Genomic DNA, 14,127 nt, shown 5'->3' on the forward strand with positions numbered 1-14,127 from the left:
AGGACATGAATATTTTCAAGGTTTATCTACATACTGTTAGCCTTGCAAAATTTTCATACCAATTTATAATACAAACTGCAATGCATGAGACTACAGATACTTTTCATCTCAGCTATTAAAAAAAGGTGAATTGAGGTGAATTTCACAAAACATAAAATTTAACATTTTAAAGTCAACAATTATTCAATGGCATTTAGTACATTCACAGTGTGGTGCTAGCATTTTTTTAAATCTTTGCCAGTCTGCTGAAAAAGGTTCTCTCTTTAAATTGAATTTTCTTAACTACTAGGAATATGAAACATTTTTTATATATTTGATGATCAATGGTTTTTCTTCCTTTGTGAACTACCTGGCCATTTTTTTCCTATTTGGATTTTTTGCAGTGTTTTTATATTTCAAATATTTCATATTACATTATACTTAAAACATATATATTTTTCAACTATATTTTGACAATTTACCTTTTTTTGTTTGTTTGTTTTGGAGACAGGGTCTCACTCTGCTGTCCAGGTTAGAGTGCAGTGACATCATCATAGCTCACTGCAACCTCAAACTCCTGGCCTCAAGCAATCCTCCTGTCTCTGCCTCCCGAAGTGCTAGGATTACAGGAGTAATCCATTACGCCCAGCCTATATTTGGACAATTTAGCTTTTGACCATAAAAATTTATGCTGTTCCTTGGCATATAAAGTTTTAAATACTTCAAGACTACCCTAAACTTTCACATTTATTTCACTTTCAGCTTATTAGGCCCTTACCAACTCCAAAATTTGATATCTATATACTCTTCTAGTTCTTTAATAGTTTAATCTTTTACAATTAACTGTTAATCTAGATAGAATGCATTTCCTAGAAGGAAGTAAAGTAACATGATTTTTCCAAATAATTACCAATATTCTCAGCTCTATTTACTAAATAATCCATCTTTATCATAAAGCGAATAAATTGCAGTAGGATCTGTTTCTGGACTTTCTATTTCATTGACCTATATTTGTATTAGATCAGCAGTCCCCAACCTTTTTGGCACCAGGGACTGGTTTCATGGAAGACAATTTTTCCACAGGCCTGGGTTATGGGGACGGGAATGATTTCAGGATGATTCAAGTTCATTACATTTATCGTGCAGTAAAACCTCTCTGCTAATGTTAATCTGTATTTGCAGCTGCTCCCCAGCACCAGCATCACTGCCTCAGCTCCATCTCAGATCATCAGGCATCAAATTCTCATGAGGAGCACTCAACCTAGATCCCTCACATGTGCAGTTTACAGTAGGGTTCGTGCTCCTATGAGAATCTAATGCCTCCGCTGATCTGACAAGAGGCTGAGCTTGCCAGCGATGGGGAGCAACTCACTCACCCACCACCTGCCTCTTGCTGTGTGGTGGGGGAGGGGGAGGGGGGTTGGGGATGGCAGTATTAGATTACACTGCTAAAATTACTGTAGAATTTTAAATTTTTCGTTATTCTATGTAAGTTTTAGAAGCATTTTGTCATTTCTTTAACAAAAAATCCCTAAGAATAAATGATTACTATATCAGTTAAGATGCTTTAGGCTGCAAATAACTGAAAGTCCAATTCTGAGAGGCTTAAACAACAAAGGGATTTATTGCTTTCATAACCATGAGTCCAAAGATAGATAAAATTTCAGAGTTGCTTGAAACAATGACCCATCGGTGTCCTTAGTAACCCATGTATTTCCATCCCCTGCCTTCCAGCTCTCCCATTCACTGTGTCAGGTTCGCCCTACAGTGAGGTATCCTCATGGGTATAGGATGGCTGCCAGAAGCAACCCAGGTCATTGCATACTCATTCACATCTAGGAGAAGACTAGAAGCCACCAGCGAACCACTTTTTGTGTGTATCCTATCACCTACCCATTCTTTTATCGATCACAACGAAGGACAGGACTATGTGCTTAGATTAATCAGGGGCAGCCACAGAACTGGTCTGGAATGGATATTGGGGAGATAATCGAAATTTTTTATATAATTAGAATTGGTTTAAATGCATTGATTAATTTGAAATCAATTTATATCTTTATAACATGGCATCTTTTCATTCAAAATGTAACACCTCTTCCCATTTATTCAAGTTTTCTGCTTTTCTAACATGTATCTCAGTAAGGGCTTATAGTTGTCTTCACATACATTCTGCACAGAAGTTTATTCAATTCTAGATATTTTTATTTAGGGTCCTATCATGAACAGGATCTTATTTTCTGTTATATTTTCTACCCACTTATATGATTTAGGATTTTTTCTCTTTTTTTCAGTTTAAACACGCTTTGGAACTGGAGACCATTATCCTAAGTGAACAACCTCAGAAATGCAAAAACAAAAATGTTCTCACTAATACCTGGGAGCTAAACGGTAGGCACACACAGCACAAAAAGATGTAAACGACACTGGAAACCAAGAAGGGGAGAGAGGGTGGGAGGTGAAGGATAAATTTACCCATCAGGTACAATGAACACTATTTGGACGACGAGCACACTGAACGCCCTGACTTAAGCATGATACAAGCTATCCATGTAACAAAAACATTTGTACCCCCTTGATACTTAGAAATACAATAAAATAAACTAGCTTAAGCATGAAAGAAAGTTTATTGGTTTACATAACTAGAAGTCCTTGGAAGTATGCCTTTAGACCCAAGCAGGAGGCCTGCTGCCTGGGGCTCACACCGTCTAGAGCCCACACATATGGAGGCACAAAAAAGTTAATTTAGTGAGGAATGTATGAGTGCTGCTGTCACTCAGGACGTGGCACTTAGAACTGGCAAATGCAATCCTCAATGCTGAACATTCACTCTCCTGACTAACACTACTCAGGACCCTGGGAAATGTTTCTCCTTATCTCTTGCCCTGTGTCCTCCAAATAAAAAACTACTATTTCTCAATGTTGTACTACTATGACCTTGGAGACAGACCCTGCTTCCAATTGCTGGGAGGACCTAAGTGGTAGAAATGCTAAGGTGAAAGAAATGACAAATTACCTCCTCAAATTCTTCCTCTTAGATAGAACAAATGCAATAGATTCTTGCATAAGGAAGTATCTTTCTGAAAGTGCTGAGCATCTATCATCTTGCTTCTCTTTGGTTTTCAAACTATGGTTCTAGGGAAATAACTCACATTACTCTTAAATTTGTAAATTTGTAGATATAGCTATAATATGCTCAAGGTGTAATACCAATTCTTTACATTGGTCACCAGATCATCATGTAGCACTAAAATTAAGAATAATCTTATTATCATGAAGATATAAGATTAAATTATAACATTACATTTTCAAATGATTAAATGTTAAACATTCAGATTTATTTAAATAACTTAAAATTTTTATATTCATTAATTATAATTTATAGTTCATCTGAATATTAATAGATAATTTCAAATATTTTACACTAGAGGATAAATGACAATTCTAAAAATATAGAACATTTAATCTTTCAAATTTTTGCAATTGCTTTAATTTATATTTTTGATAAAATATATTTAAATTAGGCATATTTTGAATACAATTATGTTTTTAAAATATTTTAGATTACTGTGACTAGAACAAAAATTAAGTGAATATTTTCATTATAATAATAAAATTCGTGATTTTGCTGGAATGAAAGCAAGGAAACTGAATTTTATAGAATAAATTATGACTCGTATTATTTTATATTATCATTCATCCAAAAATGGTAACACATCGTAACACCCAGACATGCATAATCATTATGAAATCTAATCTTTTTTGGTATTTTGTTAACTTACAGTCATGTAGAAACCATAGCTTTACAATTTTTATTTATATTTTCAATTTTGTTGTTTTTTCAATGTTGTCATGGAAGGTTTATTTACCAAAGCAGGGGTATAGAACATATTTCATTTAACAGCTTACTACCTCGATTTAAAACTCAGTATTTAAAAATAAGGTTTGTGGACCTCCATTTATGCCCTTACCCGGACTCTACACCTGTTAGGGGAGGGCCTGGTCCTGGCTTGGATGTAGCCTCACTCATGGCTGGATCCAGCGATCCCGTGATGTTGTCCAGGTAGGATGGCTGCTGACAGTCCAGTCATATCCCAGCCCAGCAACCCTAGGAGGAAGCAGGCTTCATCCACCCAATGCTTATCCCCAGGCTAATCATGGTACTCAGGGAATCTGGGGCCATGACCTGACCAGAAGCATTTGGTACCCACCCTGTGTCTGGGAGTCGGTAGGGGCACATGGAGTGGAGAAGAGGTGGTTCTCTAAAGAAAGGATGGTGGCAGTTAACAAAATTAAATCCATCACATTGAAACCTATGGCAGCTTCTTAACTGTGCAAATTTTGTACCTTTTCATCTTACTGATCTCTTATTTTCTGTTGGTGTTTGTGGGTTTTCTAGGTAGACAATGCTATAAATTGCAGACAATGATAGACCTGTCTCCTGCTTTACAATATTTATTATTACATTTCTTTTGCTTTCCTTATTAGACTGTCTTGAACTCCCCAAACACTGTTAAATGGTGGTGATGGCAAGTATCTATATCTTATTCCTAGCTTGAATTGGATGTGCCTTCAGTATTTCATCATTAAACAGCATGTTGATGTTGGCTTAATATAGACACTCTGCATCATTTCCACGTGAGGCTATTTACAGAGCTATGTGGCCAGGTCTCCCTGGCAAGTTTTGGGGAACTGAGTCCACACCAATGTGGGCACTGCCACTGTAGACACACAATACGCCAAGACAAAGAAAACCTTCCGCTTGGTTCAACAAACTTAGAAATTCAAGGAGTTACTGCCAGTTGTGTGACTTTGCATGACTGAATCCCTGCTTTTTTCCTCCAAGCCTAAGACAATCCAGAAATCTGTCCAAACATCAAATGGTGGTCATAAATTTTATCTTCTATTTTTTGTTTCCTTTGTTATTTTTAGTGGGGGATGGTGGAAGTTTATAGTAAGCACATAAATAATCTTTCAGGGTTTTGCAAGAGAGGGTCCATCAGATTTAAGATTTATGGCCTACGTTTTACACATTTTTGCATGTTTTTTATTTCATAACAACAACAAAAAAAAGTTTAACATAAAATGTGCATACCAATGGGGTGAAAAGTTAGTACTGCTAGTCAGGAGAACGGGTGATGAGAAATGGCTTTGTGAGTCATAGCCAAGTAAGATCAATAAGTAGACCCTGACGAGGGAGGGATAGTATACATTTTAGTCACCATTGTATCACCAGAGACTGGCACATAGTAAGTGCTCAATAAATATTTGATGAGTCAAATTGATTCAAAGATGTATAGAACAGTTTCCTGCAATTAAGTCACTGGAAAATGGATATTACAGAATTTAGGTTACAGTATAATTTTAAGAGAGGAAATTGATATTTATTTGGGGCCTGGCAGAAACTAACGCTTACAATGCTAGGAATTTTCTCTGATTTAATTCCACAACTACTATAAATGGTAGGGGTTACCATTATGTTCTTGTTTCTGCTATTATTATATTTTCAGTCTGTCATGGTGTTTAGAGAGGTAAAGAAACTTGTACAAGGTCATAAAGCTGGACTTCAAATCTCACTCTGTGTCACTCCATTCAAGGACAATACCTCCTACAACACATAATATGAGGTTCACATTTATCCCTGCCCTACTTACTCTCTTTCGACATGCTGTTAATTTCCTTCTAGGACTTGTCGCAATTCATAATTGTCTTGTTTATTTGTTAATCATCTGATTCCCTTGAGAGATGTTGGTGCTTTGAGAGTAGGTAGTTTTTCTGGATTATTCACAGCCATATCCAAGTACTTTGAACATAGTAGATTCTTAATAAATATTTACTGAATGCAATGAATAAATGAATAGACTCAAGTGCTTTTTATAGTACTTGAGGAAGGTTAACCCAAGAGATCTGCTATGGTGTGAATGTTTATGTCCCTCCAAAATTCCCATGTTGAAACCTAATCCCCAGTGTGAGGGTAACTGGAGGTGGGTCCTTTGGAAGGTGATTAGGATGAGATCAGTGTCCTTAAAAATAGGGCCCAGAGAGCTCTGTCGGCCCTTCTACCATGTGAGGACACAGCAAGAAGATGGCTGTCTATGAACCAAGAGGCAAGCCCTGACCTGATGCTGAATCTGCCAGCACCCTGATCTTGGATATCCCAGGCTCCAGAACTGTGAGAAATAAACTTCTGTTGTTTATAAGCCACCCAGTCTATAGTATTTTGTTATAGCAGCTTAACTAAGACAAGATCTTACAAAGGGTCCCTGAACAGTGAAGACAACTAGCAGCCCAGAATTTAGAAGTTTGTGGCTACTTTGTTTCAGTCTCATTCTCTTTCCTTAAAACCCTCCTCCTAGTGTTTTCAATCATGATGCTACTCTTACACAAGCTACATGGTGATCAAACTATTAATATCTTCTCTTTCAAATCCTTCACACTAAATTATGTGTATTTTTTCTAGAATTACAAGCACACAAAGAATATAAAAAAGTCACCAACTCCATTATTCAGTATCCAAAGCAAAATCTGACCCAAAAAACATAAAAGATCTTAGATTCAAGTAAAAGTGTTGTTTACACCAGTTAGTTCAGCTGTTTTAAGGGCTTAGAACTAGAGACATTACAGTGGTGAGTTTGGGGAACAGCCTTGCTTTCTTCTATGGTAGCTACGGCCAGCCAACCATCTTGCAAATAAATACATTTCCTTAGTCATTATAAACACTACACCAAAAAATCAAATGGATTAGAACAAATCTCTTTTAATTATTGAATAAACAACTCAAGGTTCATAGTCTGCCCATAATATTAATAGAACGGTCATTTGAAAAGATATTTACTAGAAGTTTTCAATGACATAATAAATGCTTTGATATGTTGTGATAAAAATCAGTATTAAAATTATATATATACTTCAACAATAGGGAATTAGTTAAGGAAACACTGGTAAGTCTACATGATGGAATGGTACACAGCCAATAAAAATGTTTCAGAAGAATATTTAAGAAGTAGGGAAACGCTTTCACGGTTCATCTTTTTATCATTCACGGTCCTGCCAGGAACAGACGGCTCAGACCGGGTGACTGAGAAGAGCGACTATTTGAAAAGGTATGGCAAGAATAAGGAACCCAAGGAGGGATTGTGAAGCCCCCCAGGGCTAGCAACATGGGAGTCATTGCCACACCTAGGCCTGAAAGGGCAGGGAGGAAGCAACTATTGAGCAAAACACAGTAACACCTGTAGCTATAGAAGACCGCACGGCAGGAGCTGTGGACTTGGTAGAAGAATGATGCCTTTTCCAACCCGTGGCCTGGCAAGGAGAAATCTGGGAAATAAACGCTTCAGTCTATCCTCCCACTGTGTGATCGCCTATCAGTGCCTTCCACTGGCCGCATCCAGCCCAGAGGGCAAGGGAGCCCATTAATGGAGCCCTTAGAGGTCAGCCTCCCAGAGCACAGGGTGAAGTGTGGATCTGGAGGAGTAAATGGAGGATACCCCACATAACACTAAGTGGAAAACACAGTATTACAATGTAATCCTGAATTTGCAAATATATGTATGTCATAGGTCAGGTTCCCTGGCAAAGAGATTCTGACATTAATGCGCAGGTTTGTCACGAAGTTCTCTTGGAAACAGTACTGAGTGGGGAGGCAGGATTGGCAGAGGGAGAGGTGAACCGTAACAGGGTTGCAACAGAGGCCTTGGTGATGCCCACATGGAGCTCTGGAGCTGGGATGGCCCTTCGGAGCTGTCACAATCGAGGCAAGAAGGCTGGGCTTTAGTAGCCCCTCAACAACCGATTACTGGATGCAGGTTTCCCCGTGAGGCCAAGGGCAACACCTGGCTAGCACCATCAGCAGCTAACACTCCTGGCACTGGGTGAGTGTGTTACACTGAAGGAGTGCTGGGCTGGGGGGCGCCACAACATCCCCTAAGACGTCGGTTAACCATGGCTGACTCTGCATGACAAAATTATGGATAATTTTTTCCTGCTTTTTTTTTTTTTTTTTGAGACAGAGTCTCGCTCTGTTGCCCGGGCTAGAGTGAGTGCCGTGGCGTCAGTCTAGCTCACAGCAACCTCAAACTCCTGGGCTTAAGCGATCCTACTGCCTCAGCCTCCCTAGTAGCTGGGACTACAGGCATGCGCCACCATGCCCGGCTAATTTTTTTTGTATATATATATTTTAGTTGTCCATATAATTTCTTTCTATTTTTGGTAGAGATGGGGTCTCGCTCTTGCTCAGGCTGGTCTCGAACTCCTGACCTCGAGCGATCCACCCGCCTGGGCCTCCCAGAGTGCTAGGATTACAGGCGTGAGCCACCGCGCCCGGCCTTTTTTTTTTTTTTTTTTTAAATACTGTTGGGTTGTTCCAAATGTTCTAAAAGAAATATTGTATGTTGAGATACAGAGCAATTCAGATATTATAACAGAGAGACTTAGTGGCTTAAATGAATTGGAATGTATTGCCCTGTCCTACAAGAGTCCAGACAAGCAGTCCACAGCTGGTGTGACAGCTGAACCACCATCAGGGATACTTTGTCTTTCTGTCTGGTTGCTCTGCCTCCCTCAATGTATGGCTTCCATCTCACGGTTCCAGATGGCTGCCCCAGTTCCTGTCTTCACATCCACATTCCAGCAGGGAGGGGGGAAGAGAACAGTGATCGGAGGGCACTTTCCCTTCAAGGGCACAACCCAGACACTGCACACATTATTTTCATTCATATCCCAATGGCCAGACTTATATTATGTGGCCATACAAACTTCAAAGAGGCTGAGAAATACGGTCTTCATGCTAGGGGGATGTCTCAGTCAGTTTGGACTACTACAACAAAATACCCAGAGGCAGCTTCTACAAATCCTTCTGCCATCCAGATCAATAAATGACACTTTGCCAATTAGCATGCTTTCTTATCAAAAACAGGTTTTTATTAATGAATTGGTGACTTGTTAATTGGCACGATAAATGTTCAAAATAGATTATCACTGGTGAAATTAAAGGTATTCAAAACGTGTGGATGGACTCAGATGATTTAGAAACACTCCCCAGTCCTTCCACAAATCCTTCCACACTATAAGAATCCAGCAATGCTTATAACAGGGACCACTCGGGATAACATCAGAGGTTTCATTCTCTAATGGATCCCATATCCAGCTATTGGATTTGAAGGAATTCTGAATGCTGGTCTTTCTTGCTCCTAGAATGCCATGTCTATCTTTGATGAGTTTCGCATACAAGTTCAATGCTATGTTGTGAATGTGTCCCCTCCAAACTTCAGGGGTTGAAACTTAATGGCTAATGTGATAGTATTAAGAGGAGGGGCTTATAAGAGGTGGTTAGGCCATAAGGGCTCTTCCCTTGTGAATGGGATTCAGGCCCTTATGAAAGAGTATTGTCCTTCTACCTTCCACCTCCATGCGAGGACACAGCATTCTCCCCTCCAGAGGATGCAGGAACAAGGTGTCATCTTGGAACCAGAGAGCAGGCCTCACCAGACAACTGAACCTGCTGACACCTTCATCTCGGACTTCCGAGTCTCCAGAACTGCGAGAAAATAAATTTCTATTCTTTATAAATTACCCAGTCTCAGGAATTTGATGAACTAGGAAAATGAATCAATGTACTTAAAAGAACAGAGCATTTGGGATTGCATTAGGTTTACAGAAAGTTTGAAGGAACTACTTTGAGCCGCTTGCTAATCAATGCTTGATTAATAAATGCCTGTATGTGTGCCTGAATTTTGCCTGAATCCTGTTTTTATTACTACCCAGTTGCTAGATGGTGAGAGAGTGGCTAAGCACACCACCTTCAACCTCACTGATAGCTATTATTATTCACCCAAAAGGACCTAAGAGTTATGCATGTCTAAACTGGCGTAGACTCAATTTGCAACACACACTCTGCTAACCAAATCCAGAGGATATCAAAAGAGAGGATATGATTCTTATCTTTCCAGAAAAATCTATTTATTCAGAATTTAGAGGAATATTTTTCTATTACACTTTTAGTAATATATTAATTTCTACATGTGAAAATTCCACTCTTCTATTCCACTTTATCAATTCATTCATTGTAATAAACTTGCAGTAAGAATCAATATTCTTCATCAAGGTTAGCAGACTCTAGCCCACAGGCCAAATCTGCCTGCCATTTTTTGCATAGCCCACAAGCTAAGGGTGGTTTTTACATATTTAAATAGTTAGAAAAAAATCAGAAGAAGAATACTAACCATGGCATGGGAAAATTATGTGAAATTCAGATTTCAGCATCCATAAATGAAGTTTTATTAGACACAGCTTTATTCATTTGTTTCTATAGCATCTTTGGCTATGGTGGGGCTACAACAGAAGATTTAAGTAGTTTCAACAGACTTTTTAGTCCATAATCTTAAACTATTTGCTATGTGATCCTTTACAGAAAAAAATTTTACTGATCCTTTTCTTGATGATGGGGATATACCACTGAATACGTCAGGACCTGGGCCCAATTCTTATGGAGCTTAGACTCTGGAGGGAGACAGACAATAAGCAAATAAACACAAAAATATCCAATGGTAGCTAAGTGCTATGGTAAAAATAAGAGTGAAGTGAAAGGAAGTGGCGCCAGCGAAGTCCTCCCTAGGGAAGGATCTGAATGAAGGAACCAGCCATGTGCAGATGGGTAAGAAGGTGCCAGGTGAGGTCCCTCAGGGGACTCCCCAAGCTGGGAGTGTTGAGGAGCAAGGAGATGGCTATGGGGGGTGACTGCCAGGAGGGGATACGTGCTCCCTGTGCCTCCACTGTCAGGGATGATAAGAATCTCTCTGGAACTTGGTGAGCAGTGGAAGAGTCATTAGTAACCACTTGGTCAATGTAACAGACACAGCATCAGAAGGAAGACAGGCTGAGAGATTGTACCATCTTCCTCCATTAACACGTCCAGAAGAGGTAGCAACGAATCTGCAAAACCCTCTCTCTCCTCCCACTTTTCATCTCTAAAGCATCTGAGAAAAGCTGTAACCGAGTGGAAATCAGTTCGGGTAACATGTAAACCTTGCACTATGCCGGGTTCATTAGCCACGAACCGTAGGCACAGAAGCAAGAGCGTCCTGAAGTTCAGTTTCACCGACTCAGCAGCAGACGGCTCCTACTCCAGGTGTGGGAGCCACGTTGTCTCCACACCCACTCACTGTCATGGTTACGTACATCCTCGTGAGACCTCGGCCAGCCTGCTCGATGACGTGGGGAGAAGGAACTTCAACCCAGGCCATCACTTCTGTTGCTACCAATGTGTTCACGAATAAAGCACGTGATCACACGAACCAACTTCAACCTTAAAAGCTTTGCTTAAAGCATCCAACTTTTGTGTTATCTCTTTGCAAGCATTTATATATATTTTTAATGACCATGGTTAGAGGGAATATGAATTTTTAAAACCAATATTCCAATTAGTACAGGCAAAGAAAGCCACAGCTTTTTAAAGAAAAACAAGCCTCTTAGAAGAGGAGAAAGAAATGTAATTAGAAATGTATTAAGGACTAAAAAGCTGTTTTTAACTCGTTTCCCAAGAAACCAAAAATAGAACTGACAAGTACAACTTCCAAAGCAGCTTAGATCTACTTACTCTATTATTAAAGTTTCCAGTACAAAATTTTTAGAATCACTACTGTAAAAGGTGAAAAAAGATCTTACATGAAATAATATTAAATTCTTCCAGTTAATTTTGTTTGTAATGCTTCTATTAGTGAAAGTTAACCTTCATGAGCAAAGAAAATGCCAGGGTTTCTCTCAAACAGGTTGGTAATATATTTAGCAACCAACACCACATTTTAATTCTTCAAATCCCTAAAAATATGTATATCTATTATGTATCAATTTAAAAAAAAGAAAAGTATCACCAAATTCTAACAGGAAACATGAACAGCTGGAACCAGACTCCTCCTTGGGGGCTTCCTAGGAGGCCAGGGAGCAGCTGCACCTTTCCTAGGCTTTAAGGGGTATGAGGAGGGGGAGCCTTGTAAGTTCCACGTTCTTGGGGACTATATGACCTCACTTAACAGTGAACACAACTTACATAGTTCTAAAAATATAAAAATTGATTGCTGATGCATTTCCCCGAAGGTCATGTATAACCATACTGGGGAAATGAGGGAAGGAAAGAGTAGTATAAGAGAGTTGTATCTTCATCTACCATAATAGGAAGTAAATAGATTCACCTAGCATAATAGAAAGTCATTAGATAATATCTAAAGTTAATGATTCAAGAGATACCAGTAATTTTAAAACTGGGAGGAATGCCCAAAGAAATCACTGAACAGTTGTTGAGGACTAGGATGGACCAGGTTGAAGAGGGTATGGTTGCTGTTTTTTGATATGTGACTTATTTATTTATTTATTTATTTTTTAAAGAGAGACAGAGTCTTATTATGTTGCCCAGGCTGAACTCTAATTCCTGGGCTCAAGCAATCCTCCCATCTCAGCCTCCTAAGCAGTTGGAACTACAGGTGCATACCACTGTGCCCTGTGATTATTTGACTCTTTAAATATGCAAGTATCATTTAAAAACAAAGCTTAGAGAAATAGAATACAATATTTTGTTTTAGGGAAAAAACCCACAGTTTTTGTAGACCTTTCCTGTGTGCTGTTGGTAAAAAATATTGTCTAGAATAACATGGATATGGCTTTAGCTAGTCTTAAATCAAATTCCTATAGGTTGAGGATTGTTTATTGAGTATTGTGAATAAAGGTGAGTATTTCCATCAGTAATGTCCATAGATTAGAAATTGTAGTCAAGGGGGAATGCGGGGAGGCTCTCATGGGTGTGCTCCTCATGTCACAGAAACAGATAAAAACCAGACAGACCTAATAAAGAATAATAATACACAGGGTCACAAGAACTCACGAAAGCAGTGGCCATTTGGTTTTGGCACAAATGGTGCTACCCATGTTAATTGGCCCTAGAAGATTCACAGCTGAAATATATACTGGAGACATTAAAAAAAAAAAAAGGTTAACCTTTGCTAAATAGCTTCCATCTAGAGGGGAATAAGAGGTAAGTGTAACATACTCTGGAACGAATACCATCTACACTGGTTTAGGTAGAAAAATTCTTCTGTAACATTCCTAATTAGCTCCTCAGGCAGCAAAACTAAGCTTTACAAATCTCAACAAGTTTAAAGGCATGGAAACTGATGCCAAAAATAAAGCTTTGGCTCCTCTGCCCAGCGTTTCACCTCACCTTGGTTGCCCATTTTATATGCCATTGAGGTGGAAGCATGCACTAAAAATTTTCCCTTTGTCATCCTCAGCTATCCAGAAAATGGCAATACTTAAAATTTTATTTCTAATGGTTATAGACACAAACTATATTATCTATAATAATACACCCTCTACAGTACTAGTTTTATCATCCATTTTACATTTTCCCGATACTTTATGTTCATTTTCACAGCTCTTTATTAAATTTATTATTTCTTAGTTTAATTCAATGATTACCACCATATCTATTTTTAAATAACTCATCAGATATATAATTAACTCTACCATACCTGTCTAAATATTATCCTAGCAATGTATCTAAATTTATATTAATAACACTTCCCTTAGTAATATCCAATTACTTTTTATGGTTTCTAATTCACCATTTATATGTTGCTTTTTTCCTTTATTGGACATTCTGATGTAGCAGTTCGACACAGTGGTCTTGTCTGGGGGATGTTTGATGTAGCCAATGGGGAAAGTGGACATTTTGACAAAACAGTTTTGAGAAATGTACATTAACATATAGAACTAATTTTTGTTTTAAATTACAGTAATAATTGGAGTGGGAAAATGGGATGGAGTGGAGCTCTAGGATGGCATGGGGCCCAGAAACAGGATGAAGATTTCTGTCTTGCATATTAAGTGGCAATTCTTAAAAGTTGTCTTGTTATTTGAGTATTCCAGATTCAAATGTATCAGCACAGACTGACAAAAGATTATGTAGCCATTCTCTCCAAATCTCTTTAGATATCTCCTACCTACCTCTCTTCCTACTAGATTATTCTTTATGGCAGTATGAAGTACTTTAAATAAAATTATGGACAGCATAACATTTTACCCAAATACTTCAGTATACAGCCATAAAAAAATAAGGACATTTTCCTGCATAGCCATCAAGTAAGTGTCTGGTGTCCTTAT

General features: G+C 38.6%; 1 protein-coding gene across 2 annotated transcripts in view; it reads right to left on the bottom strand.

The window, feature by feature from the left end:
- Positions 1-14,127, bottom strand: part of ACYP2 (acylphosphatase 2) — a 151,688-nt gene that overhangs the window by 98,673 nt on the left and 38,888 nt on the right. The window lies entirely within an intron of this gene.

This window comes from Eulemur rufifrons, chromosome 19 (assembly GCF_041146395.1).
Source record: "Eulemur rufifrons isolate Redbay chromosome 19, OSU_ERuf_1, whole genome shotgun sequence".
Taxonomy (NCBI): Eukaryota; Metazoa; Chordata; class Mammalia; order Primates; family Lemuridae; genus Eulemur; species Eulemur rufifrons.